Below are 21,188 nucleotides of genomic sequence, written 5' to 3'. Positions count from 1 at the left end.
AAGTCCTTAAAGAAAATGTAAGGACTGAAAGGAATTGGAATTTACAAAGAACTCTGGCAGGGATATGGATGATGGCTAAGGTAGTGACCAGTCTCTGATTTATGGAAAGAAGAGTCTATGGCATAACTTAGCCTTACCTGCTTCTCTTCATGCATGTACCATAGCCAAAGTCAAAGGAGATCCTTGCGTCTTTTAAGAAAAAAGAGCCCTGCAGGAACCACTTACATCTCTCTCGAAGGCTGTGTTGCTGAACACCCGATGACCCGGTATGCTTTTCCTAAAGAAATTATAGCCACTTCATATTGAAATATTTATTTTGAATTGTGAGACAGAACACTTTTCTTCTCTGCTTTCATCTTTCCCTAACACAAAAGACTGTAAGTATTTAAGTCACTCCAGTTACATCAAAAGAGAATAATCAGTTTCTGTTCAGTGCTAGCTGAGTTAAATAGCAGCTCTGTTTCCAGAAAGATAATGATGTCAAAAAATTAGCGAGAAAACAGCCGACATTCTGGGGAATTTAACTGTTGAACAAATGACTGGAAGGAGCTTCAAAGTCAATTTAAATAATTCTTTAAAAATTACACCCTGACGTAAAGCCTAAGAACACTCTTTCTCTATGTATAATTAAAACATAATGCTAAAGACCTCATCAGACAATGATTTTTGATATTTTAATAATAAAGTAGAATGCCCTCATGCTATAGCTTATTATTAAATATATTTGAATATATTGCAGGTTAAATCCATTCCAGTGGAAAAACTATCTCTAGCATCCAGTAAAAAAAGCCTGGTTCAACCAACTCTTCTGCTTAATGGATTCCTCCATATCAGTAACAGGAAAATGCCCTGCTGAAAACGCTGTCTTAAATATTCTGCTGGAGAAGTAGGTCAGAATGACAGGAGGGGAAAATGTCTCAGCATCCTAGGAGGCTCACACAGGAATGGAACCTTGTGAGGATCCAGGAACAGAGAAGCAGGGTAAGGATGACCCAAGAACAGCTTCTATTTGCCTATTCTGGCTGCCATAATAAAATACCAGAGACTGTGTGGCTTAAACAACTGAATTTCATTTTATTACAGTTCTAGAGCCTGGAAGTCAAGGTCAAGGTGCTCATATGGTCAGTTTCTGGTTAGGACTCCCCCCAGCTTGTAGATAATCATCTTCTGGCCATGTCTTCTCATGGCCTTTCTCTAGAGCATGTGTGTGGAGGAGAGAACAAGCTGACCTTCTTCTTATAAGGTCGTTCATCCTATCAGACCAGACCCTAGCCTTCTGACCTCCTATAAAACCTTAATCACCTCCTTAGAGGCCCCATCTCTGAATACAGTCACCCTGGAGATTAGGGCTTCAACAGAGGAATTTGGGGTGGGGGGCACACAAACAACATACATCCACAGCACTGTTCATTTCATTCCCATGCTCATTTCATTCCTGTCCTGTAGGGGGCGCCAGGTCCGCGAAGTGGGCATGCCTGTCTCCAGCTGAGGGGAGTCTGGGAAGGATCTCCACACTTTTGCTTCCTGAGGCTCTACAAGACCACCCCCCCCACCCTTGCCTCTACTCCCTGGAGTACCTGAGAAGTGCATGATTCAAGGATCTGGAAATGAACATTATGAGGAGAGGTCAAAGGAGCAGGAATTGCACAGCAGAGAGAAGAGAAGATGGAAGTAACTCAACAATCTTGAGGAGGAGACCATATGCACAGAATTCTGACCAGCTGATCCCTACTGGGGTCCAAGCAGGAGAAAAGAAGATTCAGCTACCACACTGGGAGAAATTTAACGGAGATATAACGGATGGACTCTTTGATAGTACAAATTTGTTGCTGGACCTTGAGGACTGAGAGATAAGGCAGTAGCTTACAAACGGAGAACATGGACTCTCAGGAGCTATAAGAAGTAGTGTCCGGTTTCTCCAAAGAAGACAGATGGCCAACAGACACAGGAAAAGATGCTCGAGATTGCTAATTACCGGAGAAATGTAAATCAAAACTACAATGAGGTGTCACCTCACACCAGTAAGAATGGCCATCATCAAAAAGTCTACAAATAATAAAGGCTGGAAAGAGTGTGGAAAAAAGGGCCCCCTCCTACACTGTTTGTGGGCATGTAAATTGATGAAAACACGATGGAGAACAGTATGGAGGTTCCTTAAAAAACTAAAAACAGAATTGCCGCATGATCAGGCAATCACACTTCTGGGCATATATCCAGAGAAAACTGTAATTTGAAAAGCTATGTGTACCTCCATTGGCACAGAAGCACTATTAACAATAGCCAAGTTATGGAAGCAGTGTAAATGTCCATCAGCACATATATGAAATAAATACATATATGTATACACACACACAATGGAATATTACTTAGCCATAAAAAGGGCAAAACAATGCCATTTTCAACAACACGGATGGACTTACAGATGAGCATACCAAGGGAAGTAAAAGACAAATATTACATGACATCATTTATATGTGGGATCTTTAAAAAATGATACAAATGAAATTATTTATAAAACAGACACAGACTCACAGACACAGAAAACAACCTTACGGTAACCAAAGAGGAAAAGGGGGTGAGGGAGGGATAAATTAGGAGTTTGGGATTAACAGATACACACGCTGTATGTAAAATAGATAAACAACAAGTCCACCTGTATAGCACAGAGAACTATACTCAACATCCTGTAATAAACCATAGTAGAGGAGTTCCCGTTGTGGCGCAGTGGTTAATGAATCTGACTAGGAACCATGAGGTTGCGGGTTCGATCCCTGGCCTTGCTCAGTGGGTTAAGGATCTGGCATTGCCGTGAGCTGAGGTGTAGGTCGCAGACGCGGCTCGGATCCCGAGTTGCTGTGGCTCTGGCGTAGGCCGGTGGCTACAGCTCTGATTAGACCCCTAGCCTGGGAACCTCCATATGCCGCGGGTGCAGCCCTAGAAAAGGCAAAAAAGACCAAAAAAAAAAAAAATAGTAGAAAAGAATACGAAAAAGAATATATATGTATGTTAGTGATACCATTATATATAAATATTTATATATATACATAAATGAATCACTTTGATGGACACAGAAACTACCACAATATTTTAATCAACTATAGGTAAAAAAAAAAAAAAAGAAAAGAAACAGGGGGTCTGAAATGGCAGGAAGAAACCGTGGTCGATCAGAAATAAAGCATTGAAATTGTGGTACTGCCCTTGTCTAGGTCTCTTGTGTTTGAAATGCCCTCTATTTAAGACGTTATAGCTGGCATCTCTGCACTTCCAAATCTGTCCTGGACTGTGCAAGACTGCCACGGTCAAGAAGATGGCTGTTTATAATGCAATATTCTAGCAGAGGACAGGGGACCTCAATTCCTTGGCATAAGGAATGAAAAGTTATGTTCTACCACGATCATTGTATACTCATGTACTTGTTTTGGCTTTAATTCTCTCAGAGAAGAACAGCTCATGAATACCTATATCCACAGCACGTTAGCACAGTTCTCTGTATGTATAGGCAAGGAGGAGAAATAAATCTTTCCTTCCTGGAGTAAAAAACAGCGACACCTACAGGCAGATGATGAACCCAACTGAACTCCGACATGTTCAATTTTACTTTATCTTTTAACCACACCTATTGAAGATCTCTCTGGAAAAACACCATTGGGAAGGAGATCCACAGTGATCGGACTCAGATTTATCCAGTGATCTATTGCCTTCCATCCTTTACTTCCAAGGCTAATAAGTAGCAAGATGAGCAAGGGCCCCATAGAATGTGCTTTGCCAACCAAGGTATTGTTTAAAAGGGAGAGTTCATTGCTTTTTCCCCTTATGCCTGAACTTTTTGTTCCTCTTTCCAAAAACAAGTCAATCTCCTGAATTTGAGGACGGAGAGTGAATAACACACTGCAGAATTATCCAGCAGCCTCTTAGATTATGTTGAATCCCCACTCAGTCATCATCATGTGCAGAGTTCACAGAGCCATCATATCGGTATTTAGGATGTTGGTAAACAAGGCTCTTAAAAATCACTCTCGGTCAACATATTTGACTTATTTAGGCCTGGAACATGCAACCGTCAAATTCACTGTTCTCTAGAAACATCCATCAGACAAGAAATGGCTGTCTGAGCCCACGTGGAGGCAAGACTTCCTTCTCTCAAACCTGGGAAAGCACTCTCTTTTGTATCAAAAACTATTAACCCACAAGAGATTAAGATCTCCTCAAGTATAGTCCTTTTGTGAGTGAAAAGCTCCTTATGTTTGCAAAGCTATTATGTTGCTGATACTTAGTCAACCCACATGTGTCATAAAGTATCCAAGAATGAAAAAAAAAATAACAAGGAATGTGCAACGAATTTATCAAATAAATATAGTCCATTATAAAGCTAAGATTCCAGTTAATTTGTGTCAATAAAGGTAGCAGGTGCAAGCAACGAGGTCCTACTATATAGCACAGGGAACTACATCCAATCTCTTGGGACAGACTATGATGGAAGATAATATAAGAAAAGGAAAATATATGTATGTCTGGGTCACTGCGCTGTACAGCAGAAAGAGGCACAATGTTGTAAATCAACTATATTTTAATTTAAAAAAGGAAATAAAAAAAGGTAGCAGGTGCAAAATAAGGCCAAGTGTGTAGACAATAAGCACAGGTGGCAATGTCCCCTTCGACATGACACCGTCTCAGAGGCAGAGACGGTGTACATCCCTCCCAGCCCACTGTTCCCATGTGCTCTACAACCTGTGTTTCTTCAAAGACTGAGGAGGGAAAGAGGCGCTTCCTTTCTGACCTTAGGCTCAGAATAGAAATTAACCTGATTACACATCTGGAGTGAAATCTGGAAGAATAAATTTACAGGCCAGAAGGCGAAACCTCATCCATGCTTCTCTCCCTCCGGCCTCTGAACCCGTGGCACATGGAATTTCCCTGATGACACTGATCAGGGGCTGTGTTCTGTGACAGGAGTTTGTGTACAAGCATGTCTTATTTACCTTCTCGACTTTTCTGGCCTCCCCATGAACAGAACCTGGCCCTAATGAGGCCTCAGTTAACCCCTACAGAATGGCAGTGACTGCCTAGCCTCCAGGAGCAGTCCAGATGAGCTGAATAATGCTTTTTGAAACCATTTTTTTTTTAATGGGGGTTGGTTATCCAGTTGTAGCCTCAGCTCATCCTCAAGCTACAGCCCCTTCTCCAGTAACCTGCCTGCTCTTGGCCATTTCGCCTCTCATGAGCACCTTTCCTGAAAGCAAACTGAGAAGGAAAAGCATGCGAAATTCAAATGACTGCTGGTCTGACAGCAGGAAAAGACAGATAATACCCAGTGACTCAAGATTCTTATATTATCTGTAGATTTAAATTATCCATACCATGTCTCGTCCGCATTAGCATGGATAGCCAAGGTCTTGCTAGAATGGCTCTATTTCCTGCAGGGCAGGTTAGGCAGCAAACGATGCTTCGAGTCTTCAGGGATGTTCTGTGTGGATGGTTTTTCCATAAAGAGTGGCTGAAGCCAAGAGAAACACTGCACATATAATCCTAAAAACGGTAACTGTAAACATGGGCTTTCAAATGTCGCTGAGCACCCATGGCTACACTCATAACCACTTATTGAAGTTGACACATTTCCTCCAAGAAACTTCAAATACAGTTATCCGGAGAAGGGCCAGAAAAATGAGGTTTTACGGAGAAAGGTGTAGGGTCAGAGGGAAGCTGAGTGGCTTCCCTGATGTCAAAAGAGAAGATGGAAGCGTTCGATTCTCCCAGGTCCTCATCTGATTGGACAAGTGCGTGCTGCCCCGAGCTACGCTTTCTGCCTGTGCCTGGGGTGGGGGGTAAAGGAGGGGAAGAATGACAGGTTTTAATTTTTTCAATGATATTTGATTGCAGCACGTATCCCTGCTCTGTAACGGATCCAAAAGGGGAATCGGAGCCTGGGAGATCGCCACAGTCATCCTTTGTGACAAAGGAGACCGTGCCTATAATCCACTGCTACCCTGAAGAAGTCTGGAGAGAAGACCCACGTCTGAGTCACTCATTCTCACACTGTAGTTCCTGACAATGAAACTAGAGGAAAGTCGCTTTTATTTTATTATTTTATTTATTATTTTATTTTATTTTAATTTAATTTTATTGCTTTTTAGGGCCGTGCCTGCAGTATATGGAGGTTCCCGGGCTTCGAGTCTAATCGGAGTTATAGCCGCCAGCCTACACCACAGCTCACAGCAATGCCGAATCCTTAACCCAAGGAGCGAGGCCAGGGATTGAACCCGAAACCTCGTGGTTCCTAGTTGGATTCCTTTCTGCTGCACCACAATGGGAACTCCTGGAGGGTCGCTTTTAAACAAATTGGCTGGCTCTCAGAGTGTGAGAGAAAAAATTCCAGTTGACCCAGTTTGGTGCTGAGGACTTGAAGGAGGGCAATAAATTGAAAAAGTCTCCACTTGATACCAACACCAATCCGGTTGCTGGCAATTCGGGTTTCTACATAGTCTAGCCCTAAGGCTCATCACTTTGTAGGTTTGATCTGTAAGTAAGAACTTCCAAAGAAGCTGTGTGCTGGATGGCTCACACTTTCATTTCTCTAACTCTATTGATCACCTGCCAGGCATTCAGCTAGATGCTGAGAATACAGCACGGAGAAGCCATATTTTCTAACTTCGTGGAGCTAACCATCCAGCAGGGATGGCGAGAGCGTGAGTTACTGCCAGGTACCTGGGAGAACAGTTCAAACTCTTGTCACAAAGGGTAACAAAGGCCCGAAGCTGGGAGAGGAGAAAATACAATCAGGAAATATTCAGGAGAAAAACGGAAACAATTTGGCAGTGTTTAATATTAAGGGTGAGAAAAATCAGACAAAGATGACTTCCAGTTTCCTCCGTGGTTGATCTCTCTGGGAGAAAACATGCTGTGGATGATTTAGGAAGGAAAACAATTTTGGGTTTTGGGGGGGATTTTTTTTTTTTTTTTTGCTTTTCAGGGCTGCATGTGTGGCATCTGGATGTTCCCGGGCTAGGGGTTGAATCAGAGCTGCAGCTGCAGGTCTATACCACAGACACAGACACACTGAATCTGAGCTACATCTGCAAAGTACACTGCAGCTTGTGGCAATCAATGCTGGATTGAAAAGCCACTGAGTGAGGCCAGGGATCAGAGAGACTACGTCAGGTTCTTAACCTGCTGAGCAACAGTGGGAACCCCTAAGACAATTTTGGGACAAGCTGAGCCTAAGGCTTATCAATTACAGGGTGCTGGGACACATGCTATGAATCTGAAGCCTAGGTAAGAGAAGGTCAGCGTTGTAGGGACAGGTGGATGACATCAGTATATCTTATAAACCATAAGAGTGAGTGAAATTGCTCACTGTCCATAGGGAAATAAGATTAGAAGGCTGAGCATGGGACCCTGGGGAAAATAAACATTTAAGGATCGAGTGAGAAATTAGAATCCAGAAAGGATATCAAGAAGGAACTGTCAAAGAGGCAGGAGGGATGCTTGCAAAAACGCAGTGCGACGGGCACCAAATGAGGGGAGAGTTCCCAGGTGGGAGCGATCCACCATGTGCAGGGCTGCACAGCAGGCTGAGGGGCCACTGCAGCCAGCAGTCAGGGAGGACCACACAGACCCTGGCAGGAACTCTTGCAATGGTGTGAGAAGGAGGAAAGCCAGATTGAGGAGCACTCATGAGTGGAGAGGAAGAGAGGCAATGAAAGGCATCAAGATTACATCCCAACATTGTAAATCAACTATAATAGAAAAAATTTAAAATCTTTAAAAAAAAAAAAGATTATGTCCCGATAACTGACAGCACACGAGAACCACCCAGGGAACATGCTGGACGACAGATCTCCGAGCCACATCAAAACCTCTGAAGAGGAACCCAGGAATCTGTATTTTATCTGCCCCCCTCGGCCCCCCCCCCAATTCTGGGAATGGTAGACTAGTCCTTCAAAGCACTTGGCACAAAATGGGATGAGAGAGATGAGCGGGCATCTGATGGGAGTGGGAAGCAGGGATCAAGGTGGTGAGGGGAGCACGCACTTTTATAGGCTGGTGTTAGGGCAGAGGAGTGAGAGGTCAGAGTGATGGGAGAGAAGAGACAGTAAGATCCTAGGGATGGTAACTGCTTATCACATAGTCAGAACTCAACAAAATGTTAGTCCTCTCTCCTTTCATTTTCGCTTTAGCGGAATGAAATTTCTAGCGTGGTTATGAGTCATTGAATTCTCTCCCTGCCACTATATCGTGATTCATTTCCAGTTACAGCGATTAATAAAGAGTGACCAGCTTGTAGGAAAAGACCTGGGTAACACGCTACCCATTAATTGGCCCGCTCTGCTAGCGAGTGCTACAGTTTGAGGCAGTAGCTGATGTAAGAAAAGTTGTACACCCTTCTTTCTCCTGTCGTTATTTTAATCCCAAACGACTGAGAAAGCCAGACCGAGAGCAGAATATAAGTTCAACTAAATTATGAAAAGAAAATCGGGTGCACTTTTTACTCCAAAAAGTCTGCAAAAGGATTATTTCAAGGAAGAATTCCTGCAGTGCAGTGGGGCGGGGGGAGAGGGAGGGTGCGCGCGCACGCACCCTTATACCCAATACCCACGCGCCCACCAGCTCACTTGGACCCTTCTTGTTTCAGGAGATCCGGCTGCTAAGTCACCACTTTAAATAACAGCTCCACACACATGACATCATAATAGTCTCCACAGCAACTGTGAGTGATATTACAAACCTGTCCGGGGCTAAATGGGAAAGATAAGCAGGAAGACAGGAGTGGGGAATCTCCTAAGCAACAAATGTGCTTTTTCCATGGAAACGCTGCTTCGTGGAAGAGAAAAGGAAACAGATAATAGACATAGGTACACAATAGTTCCTAAATATAGCATTTCACTAAGCATTCTGTCAATTGCAATTTAAAGACCATTCAACCTATGAGAATAATCGCTGGAAGAAAGGCTTCCTCTAGTTGAACACTTTAAGAGAGGAGGGCAGAGGCATTTTTCTTGAAGTCGGTCATCCCATATCATCACAGCTGATCACAAAGGAGGGCAAATGGGGATGGAGCAAGATATTAGTAAGCGTTCAGGTTTCCTCCATTTGAAGAAAACACCAAAGAACTCAAGGCACATTTAATAAGCCAGATAAATTATGAGGAGGGAATTAGCATTATAAAAATCCCCTTATGAAAACAAGCAAGCTAGATTCCTTTGAAAATAGCAAGCCCTCTCAAGAACGGATGATAAAAATGTACACTCTGAGAGTTAGGTAAACCCCATGAGGGGCTCATTTGCTCAACATGTCAATGACGTGGTACATGTAGGCATGACTCCGAAGGAAAGACCCCAGGGCTGACGGCCTGCTACGTGCAGTCACCCACTACGCCCCAGGCATCAGTACGCGAACCATGCCATACAACAACCAGGTGGGAAAACGGTACCATCCTGGGTGTCACATGATGAATGGCTGTGGGAGCACACGTTCCCCAGGACGCTCTGTGGGCATCAGGCTATGATTCAGACCTGGGTCCTGACGGCAAAGCCCCTGCCTGTGTTCTGAGCTCTGTCACCTCCCAGCACGGGCTGCTCACTTACCAAGCTGTGCACAGCGTATGCTTTCCTGTAATCCTTTCATGATTAACGGCGACTCATCCCTCCAATGGCGTCACCCTATTTATCAACAGCATGCACTGTTTTCTCTCTACATCATACTCCTCGGCTGTTGGAGGAAAGGGAGACCTCAGCAGAGCGGTCCAAGTGTCGGTTTTTATTGCTCAGGAAACCAAAGTCCAAAGAGAGTGAATTCCTTCCACAGAATTGAGACCCAAACCACAGACTTCCCTGGCTCTCGAACCCCAGCTTCTCCCCACCCCACACCCCTGTAGCCTAACCTTTGCTTCTTTCTTTCTTTCTTTCTTTCTTTCTTTCTTTCTTTCTTTCTTTCTTTCTTTCTTTCTTTCTTTCTTTCTTTCTCTTCCTTCCTTCCTTCCTTCCTTCTTTCTTTCTTTCTTTCTTTCTTGTCTTTTCTCTTTTGGCTGCAGCGGTGGCATACAGAAGCTCCTGGGCCAGGGATCAAACCCTTGCCACGGCAGTAACCCGAGCCTCAGTGATGACAACTCTGGATCCTTAACTTGCTGAGCCACAGGGGAACTCCCTAAACCTTGTTATTGATGATTGATAAGTTATTTTCCTAAGCAGGCATCTCTATTCCCTCTTTCTTCCCCTTGTTTTGCCTCTAGTGACTGACTATACATTTCTGGAGGTTTCAGAGACTTATTTTTTTTTTGCTTTTTAGGGCCACGCTTGTGGCATATGGAAGTTCCCAGGCTAGGGGTCTCATCGGGGCTACAGCTGCTGGCCTACGCCACAGCCACAGCAATGCGGGATCCGAGCCACATCTGGTCTGTGAGCTACACCGCAGCTCATGGCAACGCCAGATCCTTAACCCACTGAGCGAGGCCAGGGATGGAACCCGCAACCTCATGGTTCCTAGTCGGGTTCGTTTCTGCTGCGCCACGACGGGAACTCCCTCGGAGACATTTTATATGATAAAAGTTTAAATCCCAGGGACTTGTTTCACAAAGGACTCCCTTTCACTCTGTGAAGTGCTATAAAGGAGACCTTCAGAAGAGCCGACTGCCTTTTTCCATCCCTCCCCAACCCATCATAAAGTTGTACATCCTCAGGTTGTATTTATCTTCTCTGATGTAATAGAACCTTCACCTATGAATCAAACCATCGACCTTATTCGCTCATAGAGGGCCACTGAAATCATTGCCTGTGTCTTCCCTACTGACCTTCACAGACAGGGGTCTCTTTCATTAATCCACAAGGAACATTGATTAATGTGAACACGAGTTACATGCATATCAAAGAAGACCCCGATGATTTGACAACATTCAGTTTCCTCTGAAGACCTTTAAAAATCAAGACAGACGTCTGTAGATTACCCAGAGCTAATAAACGGGGATTTGCAGGCTGATTAAAATTCACAGGGTGAGAGAGTCCCTGCCTGTTTCAACAATGTTGCAGCTTCATTAGTAAAATTCACTCATTTTTTTCTTAAGTGCATGTCACCCAGTGAATTAAGAGTGGAGTTGTATCAAATGACTCTTCCTGGGATGAAGAGCTGGAGGAGTGGGGCTCCCTTCGTACCAGCGCAAGTACCGTGCAGAGTTCGTGAGATGTAAAATCAGCAACCTTAATAGCTGGCAGAACCAAAGCCCTGGGACAGCCATTCCATTTCCGCCACCCTCTCCTTTTTTTTTTTTTTTTTTTTTTTTTTTTTTGTCTTTTTGCTATTTCTTTGGGCTGCTCTCACAGCATATGGAGGTTCCCAGGCTAGGGGTCCAATTGGAGCTGTAGTCACTGGCCTACACCAGAGCCACAGCAACGCGGGATCCGAGCCGTGTCTGCAACCTACACCACAGCTCACGGCAACGCCGGATCGTTAGCCCACTGAGCAAGGCCAGGGACCGAACCCGCAACCTCATGGTTCCTAGTCGGATTCGTTAACCACTGCGCCACGACGGGAACTCCTTTTTTTTTTTTTTTTTTTCCCCGCCACCCTCTCCTTAACTCTTTGTTGGGTTGGGGAGCAAATGAAAACCTCTTCACAATCGCCTCAGTTCCTTGCAAAAACTCACATCACTTCTCCATCCAAACAAACTTCTAGAATTACTTCTCATTCACCCTGGGGCTGGCGTGTCTGAGAAACTTCGGGGTCTTCTGGGGTGTCTTGCTTGGCCCAAAAAAGGACCCAAGCAAGTCTGGAAACAGAAGCCACTGAGTCACCTGATAAATGAACTCACTGAGGAAAGCATCTCTTTTGGAAGAACAGGAAAAAAGGGGGGGGGGGCTGTGCTGTGACCTTGTCAAACTCCCCTTTCCTTGATCTAAAAAACCTTTCTGCTTAACCACCAAAATGATGCATATAAAATTCTTTAACTCTCTAACATTAAAAAATCCCAGCATGTTATTTCTCTAAATTCCCTGATTAAATGAGGGGAATTGAATCAGCTTACCAAATTAAATTTTCACTTTTGAAACTATTATCTCAATTGTCTTTCTTTAAAATGAACTCTCAATAACAATCATTTAGGGAAACGCAATGCCAGTGTCTTTCTTCAGCTGGGGAGCAAAACAACCTTGGATGAGTCTAAAGTCAGGCTCTGGGGCTGCTCCAGGGGCCATAATAAAAGGAGTTTTCCAGAGTGACACTTGGTTCTTGTCCAAACCTCAGGCATCTTCCAGCTAATCCTCCATTAGGATGTCATTTGTTTGGTTCACTTCAAAGCTCTGGCTACTTTTTTGCATTTTTTTTTTTTTTTCCTGAAAACAAGGAGTTATCTGTGGAAATGATTTTGTCAGGCCATTTGGCAAATCCCTTACAATACTCATCAACTTCAGGGCTTTAATCAAACCCAGGAAGTCCCTCTGCCTAATGTGATTCTCCTCTCTGGGTCACAATTTATCTCTGCCTTGAGCAGGACCCGATGTTTCAAAGGGACGAAGGTGTGGACTCCAAGGGCTGGCCGTTAGCTAAGAGTGTCTCAGGATTTGGGCAGGACTGACTGATCTGCTTTAAAAAAAAAGTGAAGGATAGATACTTGGTTTACTGAGTTAGGGGCTGACGATTCCCTCACCCTACCTCGCCCCATAGAGCATCAAATGACCATAGCCAATGACAACTTTGGGGAAAATAAGGAGTCAGTGTGGTGTCTGATCACACGGAGCTGCTAAATTTGACATCTGCGCTCTCGGGGCTGTCCGTCTGAGTTTTGTCAGGGGCTCCTGCTGACAATATGATTGTGGCGAGCTTCTAGAGGCTGGTTTTGCTGGCCTCAGGTGTCATTCCGGGAGTGACAGCCACTATCTTGAGGAGGGGGGAGTTGAAACACGGATTAACGTCACTGGAGAAGAATGTCTTCAATGCCATGGATTCTGACAGCCCTGAATAAGCTGGACAGCCCCTGGTTTCCCCACAGCACCACGCCCCTGGGCACTGTCTGAAGACGAAACCCATAAAACAAGATGCACACAGAAACAAAGATGCTGCACAGGCATGAAACAAAAGTCAGATAAGCAAGCACTTTGTGTGACCCTAATACTGTAATATATTTAAGCAAAACGTGGCATGGACGGCGTAGCACACAACTGATTTCATTCTCTTGCCCCTGCATCCACCAGATCTCCTCCTCTTGGGTTCTCAGTGAATGGCCCCCAATCCCCTGTTAAGGGTTGAATTATGTCCCACCCCCCAAAAAAAGACATGCTGGAGTTCTATCCCCTACTACCTCAGATGTGATTTGAATTGGAAGAGAGAGTCTTTGCAGAGGTTATCAAATTAAAACGATTAGGGTAGAAACTAATCCAATAAGACTGATGCCTTTAAAAAGGGGATGCAGGAGTTTCCATTGTGGCTCAGCGGTAATGAACCCCACTAGTATCCATAAGGATGCAGGTTCAATCCTTGGCCTCGTTCGGTGGGTTAAGGATCCAGCACTGCTGTGAGCTGTGGTGCAGAATCGCAGATGCAGCTTGCGATCCTCAGATCACGTTTGCTGTGCCTGTGGTGTTGGCTGGCAGCGGCAGCTCCTATTAGACCCCGAGTGGTTCCCAGTGTGGTGCAGTGGCTTAAGAATCCAAGCGAAGCAGCTCTGGTCCCTGCGGAGGCACAGGTTTGATCCCCGGCCCCACGCAGTGGGTGAAAGGATCCAGCCGACGTTGCCACAGCTGTGGCTCGAATTCAATCCCTGGCCCAGGAACTTCCAAACGCCATAGGTGTGGCTATAAAAAAGGAGGGGGGATTTATATACAGGGACAGACAGACTCAGATAGAAGACGATGTGAAGAGATGGAGAGAAAAGATGGCCACCTACCAGCCAAGGAGCGAGGCCTTGATCAGATTCTGCGCTCAGAGCCCTGCCCACTCCTGGATTAGAGACTTCTAGCCTCCACAACTCCTAGACAATCAATTTCTGTTGAAGTCCCCCAGTTTGTGGCACTTTTAATAATAGCAGCCTTGGCAAAGGAAAACTCCTACCAAGCCAAGCACTGCCATTTCCTCTGTCTCTTTCTCTCTTGCGACCTAGAGCCAAGCAGTGTTTCGTCCCACTGATTCTACCTACTTCATGTTTTCAGAATCCATTCACTTTTTTTTTACTCCATCACTCGATTTTACATCAGAGCAGTGTCATCTTTCATGTGGGTCACCACCAGATTTCCAGCAGGTTGCCTGGCTTCGAAATCTCGCCATTCTCCAATTCTCACTGTTGCCAAGGTGCTCTCCCTACAATGAAAATCGGTTTCTAAACTTTCTGGCATCACGGTAGAGAAAATGTGCTTGGGCTGTACATGCCAGACCCTTCAAGATCGGACCCAGCCAGCATCTAGAAAGTCTAGAAGAAGTCTATCTTGTTAGGCCTCCCCTGCCCCGCAAGGCATGCTTCCAGCCTTACCTGGTTGCCTAATCCTGACAGCCTGTTCATCTCTATATGCTTGTTGATGTCATTCTTTCTGCAGAAAACATCCTCTGGCTCTTTACCTGGCAAAATACTGCACAACCACAGCCAGATGTTATCACGTTGGGGGGCTTCTCTAGGAAGCGTTCTCTGACCCCAGGCAGGCTTAGCTCCCTCCCTGAGCTTCTTGCATGGTTTCTGTGCATGTCTCTGTCAAAAGACTTGCTATATTGTGCTTGGAAGAGTGTCCTGCCTGTGAAGAACCAGGAGCAGAGGCTGCGTCATGTTGGCCCTCAAATCCTTCTTTCTTTTTCTATTTAACACAGTGCTGGACATATTAAGAGCTTTATACATATCTGTTGCATTGGACAAATGTTTAAATATTTAAAAGCAGATGATACTAATTCTGTTACACTCTAAATGCTACAATTTAAAAAATCATCACAGGGAGTTCCCCGGTCGCAGCTCAGTGGTAACAAACCCAACTCGTATCCATAAGGATGCAGGGTCCATCCCTGGCCTCATTCAGTGCGTTAAGGATCTGGCGTTGCTGTGAGCTGTGGTGTAGGTGGCAGACTTGGCTCAGATCCCGTGTTGCTGTGGCTGTGGTGTAGGCCGGCGGCTATAGCTCCAATTCGACCCCTACCCTGGGAACTTCCATATGCCATGGGTGCGACTCTAAAAAGGCAAAAAAAAAAAAAAAAGTCTTCCCAGTATCTTTCCCCTCCAATTTCGTATCCTTTCTAAAGCAGTGAACAAGTAACAGATTATTTGGCCCTCCTGCAACACAGATAGAGCATATTTTGTATTCCCAATCTCTTTCTGGTACACATGGTACACATAACTAAAACCACGCGTTCACATAGCCTCTGCTAATCCATCTGATTTAAGACAAATGAAGATCAATCTGACTTAGGTCAATTCGATGCAAGTCTAAGAGCGCATATGCGCCGTGAGTACTGCTGTAGATGTTGTACATTAAGCAAGGCACCCCGGAGGGGGCGGGAGTGAGGAGGGCAGGTGCTATGGCGAAGACCAGGAAATGTTAAAGTGAGTGGCAAGGTCTCTGGCTTCTGTGTGAGCTCACAGATCTTTGGGGGAAGCAAACCTCCTTCTCTGAAATATTTAATTAAGCTGCTATGTGGCAGGATGGAGGGTAGACGTGACTGATGTTTTGTGTTCGGGTTCTCTAAGTTTTTAAGACGATGTCGGACCTGAACACCAAGGCTTTCAAGAGCAGGGAGTGAAAGGCACTCCAAGTCATCTCTGGGGTCAGGCTCCTTACAGGAGGTACCTTGAATCCAAACTTCCTGGGAGGCCACCCTGGGGGAGCTCTCGGGCAGTGACTGATATAATGTCACAGAACCACCCAGGAACATGGCCATGATTCTTTAAAAGGAAGCTGGTTCACGCGGCAGAGGCAGACATGAAGCTGCTTTTGCAGCCAAGTGTCTTCTAGGGAGTCTCAGGGAAGAAGAGCATCATTTCAGGCAGAAGATTTAAACTCCTTTTTATTAACCTCTGTGGCTTCACTGTGAAACTAGGAGGGCTCAAAGGAGAACTCTACGTGACCTTGCACTTGAGAGGCTCTCCTTCCTCTCCTTTTAGTTGATTTCCACCAGTTCCTAAAACCTCATGAAAACAGGTCACGCGTGACTTCTGATGTGTGATGCTTCCGCTTGAAGGTTGATATATAAATACACAGAGCATGCCTGGTTCTTATCACAAGGGAAAACCTCACACGCTCCCCAGAAGTCAAGGCTGAAGAGGCAGCGACAATGGATTCACAATAAAAAAACACTCAACAATGATCTCACTCTCTGTCTCTCTGTTTGCTTGTGTAAATATCTGATGTTTTACTATTCTACTGCCTCCAAAGAACTGCTCAGCAAGGGATTACTGGGAATACTGTCTGTGATCAATAAGTAATATACAGTATGAAAATAACTGCACCAATGAGAAAAACCAGTTGCAGGATCTCTTCCATAATTATGCTCTATAAAAAGTTTAAGGTGCTGGGTGTTTTGCAAAGACAAAATTCTTACCTACAATGGAGTAATTAAGTATTGGATCTAAAACTTGAATACATTAGAATTACATGAGTTGCTTGAATGAAGATTTCTGGGCATACTCAGAGCTACCATGCCAAAATCTGATTTTTTTTTTTTCTTTTTCCTGCAGCACATGGAAATCCTTGGGCTGGGGGTGAATCGGAGCTGTAGCTGCTGGCCTACGCCACAGCCACAGCAACGCCAGATCCAAGCCACATCTGCGACCTATGCCTCAGCAATGCCAGATCCTTAACCCACTAAGCATGGGCAGGGATCGAACCTGCACCTTCATGGATACTAGACAGGAACTCCCCAAATCTGATTTTTCAACAAGAATCCCAGGGGTTTCTAACAGAGGGGTTACGTTGAACAAGCCATGAGAAACAACCCTGCAAATATTTATTCCGGTTGGCCTTTGTTAGAGGCCCATACATCTTTCATGTCATTTTGTCGCATATGAACTCAAGTAATTCACAGAACAGACTTTAAAAATCACAAACCTTCAAAGAACAGCATGGTTATAAGGATAAACCTTTAAAGTAAAAGAGCAGGTAGAAGAAATAATCTGAATCATTAATGAAAAATGAAACAAGATGGGCAGGGGCTATATGTGCTGTGGACGTTAATGATACTGCAGCGGCATCTGGAGGACAGAGCTGGATCAGATGGTGAAGTTTCGCCAAGGGTCTTGTGGGTGGTTCTCTTCATCTCCCCCAAAGACCTGATCTGGTTAAATGAGATTCAACATCTCAAGGAGGAGGGCTAGGGAATGAGATATAAACCTTAAGGACAGGCCAAGAGTGCTGGTGATTTACTCCACTGGGAAATAGTTTATCCTAAAATTAATTTTTCTTTTCTCCAGACTTCTTGTACAAGACAAAGAATTCCTCTGCTCCCTCTGTTTCTGTTTGGATGTTCTCGATTCCCCAATGAACCTAGAGCATATGTAACTGCATTTCCTGGTTGACTGGGAAGAGATGGTCTGACAGGGATTAAAAGGCAGAGCTAAATTTTGTAATCAAATTAGGAAGTCATTTTCAAGGTTAAGCCTTAATTTAGGATGGTACTTGTTATGGATCACATGTTTGTGTCCCTCCCAAATTCACATGTTGAATCTCTAATGGCTCACGTGATATTTGCGGGTGAAGCCCTCAGGCAGGTGGGGCCCTCGTGATGGAATTAGTGTCCTTCTTAAAAAAAAAAAAAAAGCCTCCTTCCTCTTTCTGCTCTCCACCATGTGAGAATATAACGAGAAGATGGCTATCTAAAAACCAAGAGGACTCTCATTAGATACTGGATCAGTTAGCACCTTGACCTTGGACTTCTCAGCTTCCAGAAATGTGAGAAATAAATGTTTGTTGTTTTAGCCATCCAGTTTATGGCATTTTGTTACAGCCACCTAAAATGACTAAGGCAGGGATGGAGGGAACAAAAAACAATATATACACACAAAATCAAGAGTCTTTGATGGAATAAACACAGTGGTCTCAAATTTTGATTAAAAAATGAGAACGGCAAAGGGAGTTTTAAAAAAATAACAGGTGGATTTCTATGATTCCATAGAAAGAGGCAAAAAATTAACACGGGGATAGAAGACTTAAACAACACTATAAACTAACTAGACCAAAGAGACATTTGCATATCACTCAGCAATGGATTACACATTCTCATGGGACAGGATAGACCATAAAACATAGCTCAGTAAATCTAAAAAGATTAGAATCACACAAAATATGTTCTTTGACCACAAGGAAATCAAATTAGAAAGCAATAATGAAGGGAAATTTTGGTACTCTTCTTGCCTGTGGAAATTAAGAAACACACACCTAAATGACCCATGGGTCAAGGTAGAAATTATAAGGGAAGTGGAAACACTTTGAGAAAAATGAAACCAAAAGTATGACTACCAAAACTTATGAGATGCAGCTAAAGCAGTGATCAAAGGGCAATGTATAATTGTGCATGATTACATTGAAAAAGAATAAATAAATTAAATCAATAACCTAAACTTCCACTTTAAAAAGCTGAAAAGGGAAGAGAAAACCAAACCTAAACCTAAAGCAAACAGAAAGAAGGAAATAATAAAGAAGATAATGGAAATTAGTGAATGAAAAAAATAGTCTTATAAGTAGAGAGACTGAATTAACAATAATTAAAAAAAAATCCCCCCAATAAAAGCCCAAATTCAGATGGCTTTACTGGCAAATTCTACCAAATATTTAAATATGGATTAGTACCAGTTCTTCCCAAACTCTATGGGAGAAGGGAATACTTTCCTGGTCATTAGAGTATTACCTTGATACCAAAAGTATAATAAGAAAACAACAGACCCATATCTCTTATGAATAGATACGCAAAAATCCTCAAAATATCAGCAAAGTGAATCATGCAAAGTATAAAAGGGATTACATAACATGTCAAACTGAGATTTATCCCAGGAATACAAGGTTGGTTTGACATCTAATAATCAACAGACTAAAGAAACAACAACAAGAAAAAACCACATGACTATCCTAAAAGACTCAGGAAAAGTGTTTGACAAATCCAACACCGTTTTCAGGAGTAAAACACTAAACAATTAACTAAAGGAGATTTCCTCAACTGATAAAGGGATCTAAGGAAAACCCACAACTAACACAAGTGATGGTGAAAGACGGGATGCCTTCTCTCTAAGTTCAGGAACAAGGCGAGGATTAAGTTCTTGCCACTTAAATTCAACATTGTACTGAAGGGTCCAGCCAGGGCAATTATCCAAGAAAAAAGAAAGAAAAGATATTGAGGATGGAACAGAAGAAGTAAAACTATCTCTATTTGTAGATGACACGTTCTTGTATAAGAAAACTCTAAGGCATCCATAAAGAAACATTAGAGCTAAGGAGTTCAGCAAGACTATAGGGTACAAAATGAATAAACAAAAATACTAATTATATTTATATGCACTAGCACTAACAACCCAGAATGAAATTATAATAGCAGCAAAAGAGTGAAATCCTTGAAAATTATTATACTGCATGACATGTATTCTAAAACTATAAAATGCTGTTGAAAGAAATTAAAGAAGACAAATAAATGGAATGATATCCCTTGTTCATAGAGCACAAGACTAAATACTGTTAAAATGTCAGTATTCCCAAAGTTGACTTAAAGATTCACATAATGCCCATCAAAATCTCAGGTAGTTTTATCTTCTTTAGAAATTAACAAGCTGATATTAAAAATTCACAGGGAAAGACAAGGGACAAAATATCCAAAACAATCTTGAAAAAGAAGAAAAAGTTTGGATGAGTCACTCTTGCCGATTTCAAAACATACTTTATAGCTACACTAATTAAAACAGCGTGGTACTAAACTTTAGATAGATGTACAGTGCTGTGGAATAGAATTGAGAGTACAGAAATAAACCCTCCATTTATGACTCGCTGATTTTCAATAAAGATGCCAAGACAAATCAAAAGAACAAAACAGTCTATACAACAAATAGTTCTGGGAAAACTGAATACATATCCACACATAAATGAGTAATGTCTGATCTCTACTCACATTATGCCAAATAAAGGGACACAAAATGAATCATAGACCTAAATACAAGATCTAAAACTATAGAACTCTTAGAAGAACATATAGGAATAAATCTTTATGACCTTGGATTAGGCAAAGCTTTCTTAGAAATGACATCAAAAGCAAATGCGACAAAAGAAAAAAGATAAGTGAGGTTTCATTAAAAATTTGACACTTTTGTTCTTCAATGACCATCAAGGAAAAGACAATCCATTGATTTAGGAGAAAATATTTGCGAATAATCTAACTGAAAAGAACTTGAATCCAGAATACCTAAAGATTTCTTACAACCTAAGAGGAAAACAACAAACAACCCAATTAAAAAATGGCACAAAATCTGAACAGACATTTCACCAAGAAAGAAATATACATATATATACTTGATAAGCACAGGGAAAGATACTTAACATCATTAGCTATTAGGCAGATGCACATAAAAACCAGACACTGCTTCAAACTCGGTAGGGTGGCTAGAATCAAAATAAACAGATAAAGACAAGTGTTGGTAAGGAGGTAGGTGAATTGCTCATATATTGCTGGTAGGAATGTAAAATGACATAGCACCTTTAGAAAACAGCCTAGTAGGTATTCCATATATTAAACATAAGTTAACGTATGACCACAACCACTCCTGGTACATTTTTAAAAGAAGTGAAAACACATTCCTACAAAATGTGTTATTCACCAGAGAGTGGAAAAACTCAAATGTCCATCAAATGATGAATAGGGGTATAAAATATTCCATAGAATATAATACTATTCCGCAACTAAAAAGTGAAAAACAGGTAATGCTACAACACAGATGATCCTTGAAAACATTATGCTAAGTGAAAAAAGGTAGTCATAAAACACATAGATTGTATGAGTCCACTGAATATGAAATGTCCAGAGTAGGCAAATGTATAAAGACAAAGTAGATACGTGGTTGCCAAAGTCTGGGAGGATTTGAGGGAGATGAGGAATGATTGATATAGGGTTTCTTTTTGAGGTCATGCAAATTTTCTAAAATTGGTTGTGGTGATGCATATACAACTCCGTCAGTACCCTAAAAATGACTGAACTGTACAATCTAAAAACAAGCAAACAGGCACATATTTCATCACTCCTTTTATGCCAAGTATACTATTATC

The 21,188-nt window shown here is 42.8% G+C and overlaps 1 protein-coding gene across 1 annotated transcript in view; it reads right to left on the bottom strand.

Moving 5' to 3' along the window:
* The window catches only part of FAT3 (FAT atypical cadherin 3), a 704,031-nt gene that overhangs the window by 277,987 nt on the left and 404,856 nt on the right, over nucleotides 1-21,188 (bottom strand).

The sequence above is a fragment of the Sus scrofa genome, chromosome 9 (genome assembly GCF_000003025.6).
Source record: "Sus scrofa isolate TJ Tabasco breed Duroc chromosome 9, Sscrofa11.1, whole genome shotgun sequence".
Lineage (NCBI taxonomy): Eukaryota > Metazoa > Chordata > Mammalia > Artiodactyla > Suidae > Sus > Sus scrofa.
Note: the sequence above shows the minus strand (reverse complement) of the source record. Positions and strands in the feature narration are given on the sequence as shown.